The sequence below is a fragment of the Tursiops truncatus genome, chromosome 3 (assembly GCF_011762595.2).
Source record: "Tursiops truncatus isolate mTurTru1 chromosome 3, mTurTru1.mat.Y, whole genome shotgun sequence".
In the NCBI taxonomy this organism is placed as follows: Eukaryota; Metazoa; Chordata; class Mammalia; order Artiodactyla; family Delphinidae; genus Tursiops; species Tursiops truncatus.
The window spans coordinates 74,859,875-74,877,325 of record NC_047036.1 but is presented as its reverse complement, the minus strand read 5'-3'; the positions used below and the strand labels follow the sequence as shown (position 1 = coordinate 74,877,325).

General features: G+C 38.5%; 1 long non-coding RNA gene across 20 annotated transcripts in view; it reads left to right on the top strand.

Moving 5' to 3' along the window:
- Positions 1–17,451, top strand: part of LOC109549014 (uncharacterized) — a 152,802-nt gene that overhangs the window by 12,948 nt on the left and 122,403 nt on the right. For 19 of the 20 annotated variants that reach the window (XR_012330769.1, XR_012330766.1, XR_012330771.1 and 16 more), the window contains one exon: positions 1,619–1,730. This is a non-coding gene — a long non-coding RNA (uncharacterized lncRNA). Of the gene's footprint in view, positions 1–1,618; positions 1,731–7,990; positions 8,037–17,451 lie in introns of all 20 variants that reach the window. The other variant, XR_012330758.1, reaches the window with a different exon arrangement.

The following is a 17,451-nucleotide window of genomic DNA, read 5'->3' as shown; positions in this document are numbered from 1 at the left end:
AGAAAGTTAATTTCCCCAAACCTCCTTGCGGAGAAGGAGTGCGTTGTCACAGGGCGAAGCTTTGGGGTACAAGATTTGAAAAAGAGCAATTAAGCCTCCCAACTCGCAGAGTGTGCCTGTCTCGGGTGGTTCTGTCCTTCCACCTCACTGTCTAATCTCATCTACTGTGGTTCTACCCTCTGTGATGTCTAGAAATTCGAGACTCACGGTCTCTTAACCGTCGAGCCTCCCGCCCCGTCCGCAGCCCTAGCCGGGGAGGACTCCAAGGCCGCGGTCTTCAAGGCCGTGGTCTGGTCCTCGAGCGCCTGAGTCAGGGACAGGGTCCCAGATCTAGGTCCATGCTCTGGTCGGCTACTCCCGCTCAGGAGCTCCCTGCCCGGGATGAACTGCGTGACCTGGCGGCGGGTCTCCGAGGCTTTCCCCGAAGGCCTGTGGCCTTCGGGACGCCGGAGTCCTGATGTGACTGTGGCGGCCACTCGTCGTCCGCCGATGCCCTCGGATCAGCGTGGCCCTCGGCGCTGCGGAACCGGAGAGCGGCCCGGAGACACCTGCCCGAAGCCCGCGCCGTCCCCACGGCTGTCAAGGGCCCTTACTCCCCCGTCTCCTCACATTCCTCACCCCACGAGGGCGCTCCCTTGCGAACGAATTCTGCGCTCTGGCCTCCCGTTTTCCCTGTAGGGGCCCCCTGGGGCCCCTCCCACTCCTTCCCTTGAGGCCTGGGAGCTCGGGCCCGAAGCTCAGCCTGGGGCGGGGCTGGGGGGGGGGGGGAAGCCGCTCCCGGAAGCGAGGCCCACATCCGGGCACGAAGCCTCGGTCGCGGCGTTGGCGGCCAGGCCCTCGACGCGAGCGGGGAGCCGCGTGCGGCCGAGGGGCGTGGGCCGCGGGTGGGCGCGTCTGGCCGTCCTCCAGGGCAGCGCTTGCGCCGGCGCTGAAGGCCCCCACGCCGCGAGCCGGCCGGAGTGACACAGCCCCGGGCCCGCGCAGAGGAAGAGAGTCAAGAAGTAAGCCAGGCCCGACCGGGGGGTGGCGCACGCTCCCCGAACCCCGGGGCCGAGCCCTCGGTCGGCGCTGGCTGTGTGTTCCCCCCTCGGGTGGGCGCTGCAGACCTCTTCCGAGTGGACCCGGAGGGAGTGAGCCGGCCTCCGCCCAACTTTGTAAGGTTCGGAGACCCACCGTCGAGCGAGACGGCTTTTGCGAGGCTTACTACGCTTCTCTCCTTTCTTTGGCCAGAGCGCTCTGAGCCTGGTGCCTCCGGGGCTGCTCGACAGTTCGCCGCGCCTCGGGCCGCAGGTCCTCTTCAGGTGTTGGGTTGAGAGGGGTAGGGAGCAAGGCCTGGGGCAAGGCTGGGAAACCTCAAACCCTAACTTCTAGTTCGAGGAGCGTGGTTTTAAGAAGTTGGAAAGTCAGTGGGAGTTCACTTCGTGGCCTTCGGCAGCTTTGAAAACATCCGTCCACAAGGCGGGAACAGCACAGTTTAGAAACGGCTGTGTAGTCAATAAAAAATATTTTTTGGAAGACTGTATCTGGACAGTTTTCCCAGAGATTGTTTTATAATCTCTCAATTTACAGAGTTGCTATGTATCTCGCCACTGGTACACTGAATAGTATCTTCCTTCAGACAGGGATTGAGAAACGGAAATACCACCACCCTCGGGCCAAACTTGTGAGGACTGATTGCAGGGGAACTGGTGCTCCAGATGTTGCACTAGAGGCGCTGCAAGTGTGAGCAGGTAACGTGGAGAAGAGTGACATTGTTAACAGAAAGCATCTAATTAACAGTGACTTCATTTGATTGGAAGGATGAAAAAGCCTTTTTAAATCAATCCAGATTCACTGGCCTAAACTCAGCCAATTTATGAATATGTAGCCTGACTGGGGTCTGCTTTCTTTCAAAGATGTCATCTTAGGGGTAATAGCATAGGTGAAGTCATTTGGTTACACTGTGGAAACTTTTATAGTGCCTTCCTTGGGAATTTAATTCAGTGCTTCTTCATTTTATTAGGAACAGACTGACTCCATCAACTGTGCTCTCCCTGTTTAGAGGCAGGACTGCTTGAAGCAATTAGGTTCACCAATTAGCATAGTTTTACTGACCCCAGCAGCAGCACTGCTCCTTAGATTATCCATTTCTTCAAAGTCAGGGAAAAGCTGGAGCACAACATGCTTCCCAGGTGTCCAGGTGGGGGAAATAAGCCCACAAGCAGGGTAGCACAGCAGCGCAAAAAGCTTTCTAATATTCCCTAAGTGTTTGCTTCAGCAACTTTGGTGGATTTTTCTCCCCTTCTCTGATTCTGGATCCTGCAACACCTCCATCTTTTGACATACCCTGTAAAGCCTCTCTCCTTTGGTTGTATTTTGGCAGAACTGCTTTTGAGAAAGTGAATTGTCTCCTTTCTTTTCTGTCTGCCTGCATGCTAATGATGCTCTGGACAATGTTAGGGTCCACAGAGAGGACAATGCTGAAGGGCTACTTTAAACCCTGAGGTGAGAAGGTAAGGGCTCAGCTCTTTGGGGGTGTGTGCATGTGTGTGCATGCATGTACCTCAGGACTTTTGAGAAGAGGCCAGAGGGTGGATATTGGAGATAAGTCATTGCTTTCCCTAATACTGAAGGTTTACCTGCAAGACTTTGTTGCCGTCTCTTCATTGTGACCTCAACTAGTTGGGCCAACATCTTTAATAAATGTCTGGAGCCCAAGGCAGTCTGAGGGAAAAGGGGCTTTGGTCTTGCCACTGTCAAGGGTATTGAAGGGATTACACTTACCTGGCTATTGCCTCTCTCTCTCTCTCTCTCTCTCTCTCTCTCTCTCTCTCTCTCAACTCTCACTCTCACTTTCATTTTCTCTCCCCTCCTTTTCCCCCCACCCACCCCCTTCTCTAAAATATATATTCCTCTGTTAGATTTCACTAGATTAAATTGCTGACAGTTCATCAGTAGCAGCAACAATGCAATACCCCTAACCTTATTAAATCAATAAATACTAGATCCATGCATTGAATTAAAAATGCATCAGCAGGTCCAGGAATTGCAATCATATGGCCATGGACCTCAGAATCGAAGATGCCACTCAAAAATTGACTAGTTTGCATTTATTTAACCTTTTTTTTTTTCTGTTTTGGATCTGTGATTAAATATTTTGGGCTTTTAATATTTTAGGGACCATTGTGACAGGTTTGATTCTGTTTACTTATTTTTTGAAAATTCGTTTCTTTCACTACTCACATTTAACCATGAAAGAGAAGCATGCATTTAACAATAGTAATACACTGTGACTTTATAGTTCTTGTCATTAGTTTTCATCTAGGGAATATACTTTCACTCAGAATACATTACTCTAGGAAGATATACTCAGGTGCATACATTTCTACATAAGAACAAATAAATTTAGATGAATATGTTTTTGTATATAAATAAACAAATATAGTCAGTGTAAGTGTATTGCTGTACATTGATTATGAGTTTATTTAAAAAAAACCCCACATTTAAATTTATCTTTCATTGCCTATTATAAGCCAGAGAGCTATTTATCATGATAAAACAAGTTATTTATTTATAATCTGGTAGGCTTGTTAGAATTCATACCATGAGAGATGGAATTAAAGTTTTCATGTCTTTAAACTTAACACAGTACTTAGCAAGTTATACATATCTTATACTTCAATGTGGTTTACCAGGAATTGGCAGTTAAGTTGTAGATTAGTAGGTGAATTTACAGTTAGTCCCTACTGAAAACAATGTATTTAACACCTAGAACTTTAATGGAAAAAGTAATATTACTCTAGCCAGATATTTGTTCATACTGATTAATGATGCTAATTATTTTAAAACATTCATCCCCTATTGACGTCAGCCAGCATATATGGTACTGAATTCTGAAGATACAGTCATCAGGCCTTAGGTTCACCACACTGTGAAAGAAAAAAATCTTTATTTGATGAAATAGGCAATCAACTGAAATCTGTCCTCTTTAAATAAACTGATTCCTCAGTATTTTCCCAGTGTTGGTGTAAGTTGTTGTCTGTGATGTCCCCCAGGGCTCTTTCCTCTGCTCTCTGATTTGGTATATAAAAGCAGCTCTGAATGATGGATTACTGTGTCATTGCAGCCTGCGAAGGATTAATTTGTTTCATTGATTTCTCTTTAGGCAGATTGCCAGAATTTGCTGCTTCCCACCTTTCTGCAAGACTTCTAGAAGTAATAGACAGTAATAGCCTAAGACAAATCAGCTCCTTCACCTAAAAATAGAATCATGAAACTAGGAATCCTACAAAAGCTATGGCAAACTTTTTATTCACATATTGGGAGAGCAATTAATAGGCTACTTAATATGCTTTAGAAATATTTTTAATTGAAAAATTTCCTGACTTTGTGACTTAAAACACCTCATATTAATAGCTCTTAAGTAAGCATTTGTAATGTTTGTCCCATAAGTTTTCTCTAATTTTTAAGGAAAAGAATGTTTAACTCAGGAAAAAAATGTGATGTCTATGTGAGTGACAAATATTTTTCTTTCTATGCCAGATTTTAGGATCAAATAGGATGTCAACATAACTTTTAAGTCCATTAAACATTTATAAGAGTATTTGACCCAAAGAATTGTTAGAAACTTTGGACAAGGACAGAGAGCATTAGAGCATGGAAATAGAATTGTTTAACTGTTTAAAGAAAAAGTATCTTTTTCTGATTAAAAAAGTAGTATCTGTTCATAATAATTTGCAAAAGTTAGATATGATATTTTGTGTGTTTTTCTAAGACTTTTACCTCCAAATATTTTATATATATGTGTGTATGTATACACACACACACACACACACACACACACACACACACACACACACACACACACACACACACACACACACACACACACACACACACCCCCCCCCCCCCCCCCCCCCCCCCATAGATATAAACTGTGTCCTGCTTTTCTTCAGTTGGCATTATGCAATGAAAATTTTCCTATATAATTAAAATTATCATTAAAGTCATTTATATCTCTGTATACTGTTTTAACATATATGATTTAATTAATCATTGTTCTACTGTTAGAGAGTTAGGTTTCTAATTTTCCATTATTATAAATAAAGTTATAGAGAATAGCACTTAAAATAAATCTTTTATCATCCCTCTGGTTAATTTCCTTAATATATTATTAGAAAAGAAATTACTTGGATTGAGGCTATAGACTGTTTTTTAAGAGTCTTGATATGAACTGCCAAATTGTTTTTCAGAAAGGTTCTTCCATCTTATACTGATACTGTTTAAAAACTGTTCTCTGTAGAGGCAGCATTCTAATGCATGATACAGGAGGAAAGAAAACAGAACAACACTCTTTTCTTTGTGCTCTGAAAGGAGTGGTAACATTTTGCATATACTTAGTCTCTCAGAAGTATTTTCCCAACCGCAGATGTGAAATAGGCGGCTATATAAATCTATTTGTTTCCCTTCTGTAGTGCTGAAAATTATATTGATTTAATGATCTCAAGTTCTACTTTTTATGCAATTAGTTGTGTAGTAAAAACTAATATTGTCATGTGCTAACGTCTTTTTTCCTCTATTGTGCTATGGTAGTAGTCCATGCAATATCAGCAAGTTTATGCTTTTCCTGTGCTTTGCTGAAAGGAAAAAGGAACATCTGTTTCCATTATATATCTGCATCATAATGATAACAGTTAAATAGCTATTATGGTAGAATACAGTAAATATATTTCGCTGAATGACCTGTACTTTCTTGTTGGAAAATTTCAGAGATTTCAGAGACACTTAGTTTTTACAGGTAGGTTCCATGTAGAGGTTTAGAAAGGGCTTTGCTTACTTTTGGTAAACCACTGCAGTTCCTATTTGTTTCATTAAAAACAAATAAACAAAGAACTGTGATGATTAAATACTTGGCTCTCAGGTGAGACTCAAATATATTTCTCTTAGGCATATGTTTAGAGTACAAATTATTGGCTATTTCTCTCTGTTCTTAAATGGGTTAATCATGCTATTAAAAATATAGTTCATTTTGTGTTTTGTGTGATTTGTGTTTTTTTAATGTTTTACTAAGCCGGAGATTGCAAATAGTTATATATATATACTTACAGCCTGTTTTACCCTTTTTTCCTTATGTTAGGGGACGTAGTGATATTTACCTCTTAAGCTCAACAGGAGAATGTTTGAAACCACACAGATTTCCATGGACCTTTAAAATTCCAGAGAAATGTTTTCATTTATTTCACTCAGACTTTGGTTAGAGATGTTTTAGTGGTTACTTAAGAAATGATTAGAAAATATTCTAGACAAAGAATGGTATATAAAGAGAAACAAACACCCATGTACTCCAAACTCAATTTGAGAAATAAAATGTTACCAGAACAATTGAAGCTCTTCGTGATTATATTCCCTTATGGCTTCTTGAAGAGATAATCATCATCCTAAATTTGATAATTATCAACCCTTTTGCCTTTTATGAACTTTTTTTTACATGGTTTAAAAATCTGACATAAGTGACTTGTCATTTTAAACAAATAAATTTAAAAATGTTGGAGCTGCAATAGCTGTTAGAACGGTTTTAATGTAATCGCCTGTGACTGGGTATACTTTAGTGCTTTACTGTCCTCATCTGTGAAGTTGGGGATAGGTTTACGTGTTTCTGATATTTTTCTAGCCATAATTTTAAAAAGTTTTTTGAGTACCTCTTGTTTTCCATATGAAACAATAAAACAAAAGACAGAGGCCCAGAGTGGTTAACTAACTTGCCCAAGACCATGTAGGTAAATCACAGAGCTGGGAATAAAATTCAGTTCTTTCCACTTCCATTCAAACACTCTTTTCTTCAGTCCACATTGTCTGTCATCTTTGGGTACTGGCTGACTGACCGCTGCTCTAGCCTGTGATTAAAGACGATCCACAGGCATGTATGATTTTGAGATTGTGCATGCAGGAAAGGTATTTTTCTCTTAGAATATCTTTTTTGTGGGGAAGAACATTGAAGTCATATCAGCCTGGAAGCTACTTATAGAATGAGAAGACTGTGTGTCCTGCAGTGCCTGTGATTCGCTTCTATATTTTCCGGACTTTCCTGGAAAGAATGACAGTTTGGATATAATGAGACTTTCGATAGGCTCCTTACCCTACAGTTAATTTTCTGATCTTTTCATGGTAACTGGACCAGGAAAATAGGGAGGGGCCCAAACACAAGTGTCTCTTTACATGTACGTGTATCTAAATTTCAAAATATTTTGGCAGTCAGGTCTTTAACAAATTACTTCTTCCTTTTTTATGTAGCTTATGCTATGGTCAAATCACAAATGACTTTCTTTTTGAAAATGAGTTTGTTTCTTGTTTCTATTTAGCAGCCAACTTACAAGAGCACTAAAGTGAAAGTAGCGCAAATAAAATAATGTGGAAACATGTTTTTAAAATCCCTTTGGAGCAAAACCCCATTCTAAAAATGGCAACTTAGAATTACATGCATGTTCGTTCTCTTTCAGGTTTTTACTCTGACAAATTTAATTCATGCTTAGTTAAGATGAGTAAGCTTGAGTCATAATATTCACACAGACAGTGCCATGCCTCTCGTATGAAAAAATAGCAGTATAAGTAGAAGTGGAGTTATGTGTGCTATTGTAAAACCATTTTTCCTCAAATCTGTTGCTTCTAGACCAAAAAAGTTGATTTAATAAATTGTTTGCTTCCTTCTGTAAATACATACTTGGAAACTTATAATAGTAGTTTCTCTTTTTAGGGCCTGTGAAGCTACTAACAGTAGCTTAGTCAATGCTATAAATATTCTCAAGGTAGTTGTGTTTTAACAATAAACCAGATAACACATTTTTTTCTCTGAGTATTTTAGATCAGTTAGCTTATGTGTTCAGCAGCTTCTAGTAGGAAATTTCCCCTAGCATATTAGATTGGGGAGGAGAGACCCAATGTAATCAGACACCAGTACCCCTTTTATTTAGCCATTGCTTACACTCACTGAATATGATTTCTTTCATTTCTGTAGCATTTCTGTCTGGAGAGAAAGCTGTGTTATATACGAATATGTGTGTGTAAGTATTTCAAAAGGCAATTCTTGTCTAGTTGAAAGTTCTGGTGAACATCTGTAGTGTGTAATATAAGGAATTTTCTACACTGGTTAAATTTCCCCATATTGCTCTAGCAGGTAGGTGAAACTCAAGAGAAAAGGTGTAGGTAAAGGAAACTAGCCCCTGACTAACCTGTTTTCTTCCTGAACACAGTATGAATCTTGATGACAGTGGTGAGTATACAGAATTTTAACCACCAAATCAACAATGCTTAAATCAGAGAGATCCCAGTGAGACACAAGAATGTATAGTCTATACATAGACCACATACGTTACCTCACTTAGGTATAATAGCTCTTGTAGAAAGGTAGTGTGCTGTTTGCGGAAACAACAACCAGATACGGTAAAAAGATAATTTTCTTTTGGCCATATATACTACCAGGATTATAGGTCCTTTGATGTCTGTACTGTTTCTCCTCAGTTCTTAATGACTTCACTTTACTTATTTATTAAAAAATTTTTTCCTTGAAGTATAGTTGATTTACAATGTTGTGTTAGTTTCTGGTGTACAGCAGAGTAATTCAGTTATACATATATATATTCTTTTTCATATTCTTTTCCATTATGCATTATTACAGGATGTTGAATATAGTTCCCTGTGCTTTACAGTAGTACCTTGTTTATTTTATATATAGTAATTTGTATCTGTTAATCCCAAACTCCTAGTTTATCCCTCCCCCACCCCATTTCCCCTTTGGTAACCATAAATTTGTTTTCTATGTCTGTGACTCTGTTTCTATTTTGTAAATAAGTTAGTTTGTATCATATTTTAGATTCCACATATAAGTGATATCATATGGTATTAGCCATAAAAAAGAATGATGACATTCGCAGCAACATGATTGGACATAGAGATTATCATACTAAGTGAAGTAAGTCAGAAAGAGAAAGACTTCACTTTAGGCCAAGTTGAGATTATTTTAAAATCAGCGTTGGCTGTATATTTTCTACTGACACAGCCAATATACACTTTCGGGCTGTGACCTTGGAATTTGTCTGTGGCTTACAAGGGATAGAATTTTCTTCTACTAATGTTAGAATTTGCACGTTGTAAAATTTTGTCCATGTCCTGTTTTGAATTCCCAGCTCTTTAGGATTTTCCTATTATTTGATTCTTAGGAGAATTATGTTACAGTTGTGCTTATTGTTCTTGAGGTATAGTTAACACTTAAAGTTCTTGTCATGCTTAAGGCATGTGAAGTAGATAAAGGCAGAGCCCCTGCCCTCGGGGTATAATTGTCTTTTGCCAATAATTTAACAGATTGTATTTTCTTAATGTAATGCATTTGTGTGATTTTATTAATATTACTATATTAGGACTTTAAAGGAAAAAAGAAAATATACTTAGTTTTCTGTTGCTGTTCTTTACCCTTTGAAAAAATTCTTAGAATTATAATTTGAGCTCAGCCAAAGTGTTATCATATTATTCTTTTTTATTCTATAAGTTTCAAGTGTATGGCATTGTAATTTGACATTTGTATATACTACGAAGTGATCACCACCACAAATCTAGTTGACCCCTTCATCCATTTTACCCACCTCTCCCCACTCATTTCCCCTCTGGTAACCACTAATCTGATCTCTGTATTTATTAGCTTTTTTTGTTTTATTTTGTTTCTTCTTTTTTTTTTTTTTAGATTCTACATATGAGTGAAGTAGTATGATCTTTGTCTTTCTCCATCTGACTTATTTCACTTAGCATAATACCATCAAGGACCACCTATGTTGTTGCAAGTGGCAGGATTTCACTCTTTTTTGTGGCTGAGTAAATTTTCATTACACACACACACACACACACACACACACACACATCCCACATCTTTTTTATCCATTCATATACCATTGGGCACTTAGGTTGCTTCCATATCTTGGCTATTGTAAATAATGCTGTAATGAGCATAGGGGTGCATATATATTTTAGAAATAGTGTTCTCATGTTCTTCAGATAAATACGCAGAAGAGGAACAGCTGGGTCATATGGTAGTTCTTAATTTTTTGAGGGATCTCTACATTGTTTTAGTACCATGTTATTCTTTTTTAAATTTATTTTTTATTGAAGTATAGATGAACTACAGTGTTGTATTAATTACTGCTGTACAGCAAAGTGACTCAGTTATACATGTATACACATTCTTTTTCATATTCTTTTCAATTATGGTTTTTCACGGGATATTGAATATATTTCCCTGAGCTATACAGTGGGATGTTGTTGTTTACCCATTCTATATATACCAGTTTGCATCTGCTAATCCCTAACTCCCAATCCAACCTTCTACCACCCCCCTCCCCCTTGGCAACTAGCAGTCTGTTCCCTATATCCCTGATTCTGTTTCTGTTTCATAGATAGGTTCATTTGTGTCATAGTTAGATTCCACATGTAAGTGATATCATATGGTATTTGTCTTTCTGACTTCACTTAGTATGATAATCTCTAGTTGCATCTATGTTGCCGCAAGTAGCATTATATCATTCTTTTTTTATGGCTGACTAGTATTCCATTGTATATGTGTACCACATATTCTTTATCCGTACATCTGTTGAAGGACATTTAGGTTGTTTCCATGTCTTGGCTATTGTGAATAGTGCTCCTATGAACATAGGGGTGCATGTGTCTTTTTGAATTATAGTTTTGTCTGGGTATATGGCCAGTAGTGGGATTGCTGAGTCATATGGTAATTCTATTTTTAGTTTTCTGAGAAACCTCCATACTGTTTTCCACAGTGGATGCACCAGCTTACATTCTCACCAACAGTGTGGGAGGGTTCCCTTTTCTCCATACCCTCTCTAGCATTTATTTGTAGACTTTTTTTTTTTTTTGGAATATCTCTATTTATTTAGGTCATCTTTATCTTTTTAAAATGAGTTATCTATTTTATACATATTAGTGTATATACATCAATCCCAATCTCCCAATTCATCCCCGCCATCCCCTGCTTTCCCCCCTTTGGTGTCCATACATTTATTCTCTACATTTGGGTCTCTATTTCTGCCTTGCACACTGGTTCATCTGTACCATTTTTTAGATTCCACATTTTAGATTTTAGATTCCACATGCATTAATATATTTGTTTTTCTCTTTCTTTTTTTTTTATTTTTATTTTTTACTTTTTTTTTATATTTTTTTAACATCTTTATTGGGGTATAATTGCTTTACAATGGTGTGTTAGTTTCTGCTTTATAACAAAGTGAATCAGTCATACATAAACATATGTTCCCATATGTCTTCCCTCTTGCGTCTCCCTCCCTCCCACCCTCCCTATCCCACCCCTCCAGGCTGTCATAAAGCACCGAGCCAATATCCCTGTGCCATGCGGCTGCTTCCCACTAGCTATCTACCTTACTATGTTTGTTAGTGTGTATATGCCCATGACTCTCTCTCGCCCTGTCACAGCTCACCCTTCCCCCTCCCCATAACCTCAAGTCCGTTCTCTAGGAGGTCTGCGTCTTTATTCCTGCTTTACCCCTAAGTTCTTCATGACATTTTTTCCCTTAAATTCCATATATATGTGTTAGCATACGGTATTTGTCTTTTTCTTTCTGACTTACTTCACTCTGTATGACAGACTCTAGGTCCATCCACATCTCTACAAATGACCCAGTTTCATTCCTTTTTATGGCTGAGTAATATTCCATTGTATATATGTACCACATCTTCTTTATCCATTCATCTGTCGATGAGAATTTAGGTTGCTTCCATGACCTGGCTATTGTAAATAGTGCTGCAATGAACATTGGGGTGCATGTGTCTTTTTGAATTATGGTTTTCTCTGGGTATATGCCATGTAGTGGGATTGCTGGGTCATAGGGTAGTTCTGTATTATTAAGGACCCTCCATAATGTTCTCCATAGTGACTGTATCAATTTACATTCCTACCAGCAGTGCAAGAGGGTTCCCTTTTCTCCACACCCTCTCCAGCATTTGTTGTTTGTAGATTTTCTGATGATGCCCATTCTAACTCTTGAAGTGATACCTCATTGCAGTTTTGATTTGCATTTCTCTAATAATTAGCAATGTTGAGCATCTTTTCATGTGCCTATTGGCCATCTGTATTTCTTCTTTGGAGAAATGTCTCTTTAGGTCTTCTGCGCATTTTTTGATTGGGTTGTTTGTTTTTTTGTTGTCAAGCTGTATAAACTGTTTGTATATTTTGGAAATTAAGCGCTTGTTGGTCGCATCATTTGCAAATATTTCCTCCCATTCTGTAGGTTGTCTTTTCATTTTGTTTATGGTTTCCTTTGCTGTGCAAAAGCTTGTAAGTTTGATTAGGTCCCATTTGTTTATTTTTGTTTTTATTTCTGTTTCCTTGGGAGACTGACTTAGAAAGCATTGGTACGATTTATGTCAGAGAATGTTTTGCCTATGTTGTCTTCTAGGAGTTTTATGGTGTCATGTCTTATGTTTAACTCTTTAAGCCATTTTGCCAAAGCAATCCTGAAGAAAAAGAACAAAGCAGGAGGCATAACCATCTCAGACTTCAGACAACACAGTACAACAAGGCTACAGTAATCAAAATAGCATGGTATTGTCACAAAATCGGACATATGGATCAATGGAACAGAATAGAGAGCCCAGAAATAAACCCACACACCTATGGTCAATTAATTTTTGACAAAGGAGGCAAGAATATACAATGGGAAAAAGTCTCTTTAGCAAGTGGTGTTGGGAAAGTTGGACAGCCGCATGTAAATCAATGAAGTTAGAACACACCCTCTCACCATACACAAAAATAAACTCAAAAAAATACTGTTATTCTTAATATAGTAGCTTGAGTAAATAGAAAATGGCATTTTCTAACTTTAAATAAGTTAAAAAAATAAGATCCAAGAATTTTTTTTATACTTGGTTTAAATTAAGTATGCCAATGATCTCTCTGTAAATAAGTAATAATTACATAATAATGTTTTCTGAAAAGTGGACTTTATGTTCCTTATTTAGCAAGAAGCAGATTCATTTTTTAAAGAAACTCAATTACAAAGTCTATTTGAGTTACAGTTAGGACATACACTAAATATGAAGGCAAAACATGTTTTCATAAATATTTACAAAAATACCTGTGTTTGGTCTTGACCCCATGTTAGCTTTGCTGCTAATATTATTGAATTCATTACAGCATTGAACATGTTTTTACAGTTCCCCAAAGTTTATTAAGAGTACTAAGAGTAATTTACTATTTGGCTTTCTTACACGGAGCAGTGAGTTGTTGATACATTTTCTAACAAATTTGACCAATGTAGATAGCTGTTTTAGATGGAAAGGTTAACAAAAATACCACCATTGTCTCCATAGTAATTGCAGTCTTTTTGGACTTAATTATGTAGTTTCTTTCTTTCTTTTTTTTTTGGGCCACACTGTGTGGCCTATGGGGTCCTAGTTTCCTGACCAGGGATTGAACCTGGGCCACAGCAGTGAAAGCGCCGTGTCCTAACCACTGCACCACCAGGGAATTCTGTCTTTTATTTCTTTATAAGTAGGTGTGTAAGTGTCAGTTTATAGGTATTGCAATGAGCAGTGGAGGTATAATTTGTATCTTATGAAGCGTGTTTGCATGATATAACAAGGTTCTTTTGAATTTTGGTAATCAGTTGGGTTTTGCATTATTTAACTATTTCTCAAAAGGAGTATACAAATTCCAAAATGAGTCCCTTTTCAATTGGTTACAGTTTTGGGATGTGTATTTTACATTTGGAAGATATTTAAAAAGAGGCAGAAAGCACATCAGTAATACCTGGTAGAAGGTTATAATGGATTATGCCATACTATTAGAGTTAACCTGCTGTCAGTCTAAGTTGTAAAGGTAGTTTTTCTGGACTGGCTAGAACTTAGTGATCTGAGGGAATTAAGGATTGGTACTGTACAGCTTTGAAAGCCACACACCAAAGATGTCTGTGACAGCCCAGAGTCACCAAGATCTTATTTGTATCATTCCAATATTGATGAGTTTAAATGTGTTTTGAGTTTTGAAAAATAGTTTTAAAATTCTGAAAGTCCTACATTTTCTAGTAAGGAACTAGTCAAAGGCAATATTTTTAAATACAGTACATATGATCAAGACATTTGTTCTTACGTAAACTTGCCTAGTTATTTGTTTTACCCAAGAGAAGTATAAAAAACCTTAATTTATGAATTTTACTTTTTATATAAGTAGTAAAACCCTATTATCAACCCTATTTAGCATTATATGCTAAACACATTTCATATATTATTCCCATTTTACTGATGAAGAATTTGAGGCTCAAGCATTGTTAAGTATTTGCTCAAGTCACATAGCTGGTAAGTAATAGAACAAGAATTTGGATTGAAGTATTTGTCACTCCAGAACCCATTTCTGACCTGTGCTGACTTCATTGCTCCTTATTAAGTAACTCATTATACTACTTTTTGATTTTATGATGGGTCAAGTTGTATTCTTACAGGTACATAAAAATGCATAGAGCAACTCTCTTAAAAACATAGGAAAATCTATATAATTTCATGTTATGCTCATGTCCTAGTATCTATAGGATGCTATCATTCTCCAGTGTTTGATTATGTGATGCTGTATGTATAAATGGTACTATATAGGATGAAGGTTGACTCATACCCCCTTAGAGTTTTTTGGCACTCGGTTGGTTTAGCTGTTAAATAGCACTTTTGCTACAAAATTTAAAAATGAATAAGAAGAAATTTTATTTCTGATTGGCAATCTTTCTTCAGAATATTTTCATCTTTAGTGACTTTCAGGGGAAAAAAAATCGTTTCCCTTTGTGGGTATATATTTTGCTAGGGCTGCTGTAACAAAGTACCACAAATGGGGGTAGCTTAAGCAACAGTAACTTATTGTCTCTCAGTTCTGTAGGCTAGAAGTCCAAGATTAAAATGTTGGCAAGGTTGGTTCTTCTGAGGGCTGTAAGGGAGAGAATCTATTCCATGCCTCTTTCCATAGCTTGTGCTGGTGTGCTGGCAGTCTTTGGTGTTCTTTGACTTGTAGATGCATAACCCTGACCCTTGCCTTCATCTTCATGTAGTGTCCTCCCTGTGTGTATTATTGTCTCTGTGTCCAAATTTCCTCTATTTATAAGGACATCAGTCATATTGAATCAGAACTCACCCTAATGACCTCATTTTAACTTGATTATCTGCAAAGACCCTATTCCCAAATAAGGTCATATTCATAGGTACTGAGGGTTAGGACTTCAACATCTTTTAGGGGGACACAATGCAACTCATAATAGTAGGCAGTTTCTTCTGAGATAATAGATTTGAAAACTCTTTTGTAGTTTGTAGGTTATATGCATAAATTTGCAGTTTATCAAATCATTGGTGTACTTACAGGCACATATATCCATAAATGAGTCATGTCTGAATATTTGTTTTAGAATAGGACTGATTTTGCACTAGCATTCTCTTTTTTTATTCACTAGTATTCTTGTAGAAAATCGTAGGAAGAACAAACGAGAACTATTCAGGAAGGATTTCAATAAATAATATGATTGTATGTCTCAATATGTGGGGCAGATAATGAGCTATTGGTAATGTATGTATAAGATCATTATAGCTGGCGACATGATGAAGTTGGGATTTAGGTAGGCATTCAGGGTAAGAGGATGTTACAGAAGTAGAAATGGCATGGGTTTAGGTTCTGATGTAGGAATGAGTATTTTATGTATAGTGGGCTGTGGTGATGAAGGGAGCCTTTGGAGCCAATTATGTTGTCAAGGAATCCTGGCTCTGGCCCTTTAGGGTTAATGCCAGTAGTAGCTTTTAAGTTTCAAGGAATTGACCTAAAATTTATTTTTAATTCTGACGTGTGGAGAATTTCAAATAGATTAGGAACAAGAAGAAAAATATAACCTGTAACCCCAATACCCAGAGCTAGTCATTATTAATATTTTGGTATCTTGATACAGTTTCTATGAAATTTCTGCTATGCTGTTTCCTTGAGGTTATATCACATAAACAGTTTTATAAAATAAATTAGAGTCTGTAGTATTCTCTAAATCTATATCTCAATTCAAGATTCACTGGGTAACAAACCTAATGGTCATTGGTGAATTGGGTCACCATAGTTCCATAAACCATTAAAGTCAAGTCAGCTTTGTTTCATGATTTGGTCCCATGCCTCTAGTCTTGTCTTTCCTCCGATCTTTCACACTGCTGCCAAGACCTTTTTATTTTTTATTTTTATTTTTGCAGTACGTGGGCCTCTCACTGCTGTGGCCTCTCCCGTTGCGGAGCACAGGTTCTGGACGTGCAGGCTCAGCAGTCATGGCTCACGGGCCCAGCCGCTCCGCAGCATGTGGGATCCTCCCGGACCGGGGCATGAACCCATGTCCCCTGCATCGGCAGGCGGACTCTCAACCACTGCGCCACCAGGGAAGCCCCCAAGATCTTTTTAATGATCATGTCATGCTCTTGGCTTACGTCCTTTGGTCAGGACAGAGGTCCAGCTTTTTAGCATAATAAGGCATCTCTGTGATCTTTCTTATGCCTTTTCTCCCCCTCATCTGCTGCCTTCCCAAAAGCTTCTTAAAGTTCTCAATATATTGTGTACCCTTTTGCATACCTGTAATTTTTCACCTCTTCCTTCTGCTAAGAATGCCCTTTCTCTGTCCCTCTGTTCAGCAGCTACTCATTCTTTAGTACTCATCTCACATGACATTTTCTCTCTAAAGCTTTTATTCTAAGACAGTTTTCCTCCCTTTTAGTATCTGTAGCACTTTCTATAAAACTTGTTATGAACTGATTTCAGAGTATTATAATGGCTATTTTCCATGTTTATCTTTCTTACTAGACTTGAGTTATTTAAGGGCAGGGATCATGTGTTATTTACACTAATATCCATGGAACTTAGTATGGTACCTAGTAGGTGTTTGAGCAAAACATTTGTTGAATTAATAAATAATGTTGGACTTCCCTGGTGGCGCAGTGGTTAAGGATACGCCTGCCAATGCAGGGGACACGGGTTCGATCCCTAGTCCGGGAAGATCCCACATGCTGTGGAGCAACGAAGCCCGTGCGCCACAACTACTGAGCCTGCACTCTAGAGCCTGCAAGCCACAACTACTGAGCCTGCATGCCTAGAGCCTGTGCTCTGCAGCAAGAGAAGCCACTGCAATGAGAAGCCCGTGCACCACAACGAAGAGTAGCCCCTGCTCGCCGCAACTAGAGAAAGCCTGTGTGCAGCAATGAATACACGATGCAGCCAAAAAGAAATATAAATAAATAAATAAATAAATAATCTTGCCTTTTCATCTTATACTGTCCTGCCAGGAATGGTAGCTGTAGCTAGAATAAGTGATTATTTTGGGGGTGACAGGTGAAGGAGTAAGATGACTAGTTCAATTCAACTTATCAGACATTTATTAAGTATTTAAAAATGGTAAGGTGCTCTGCTAGGCA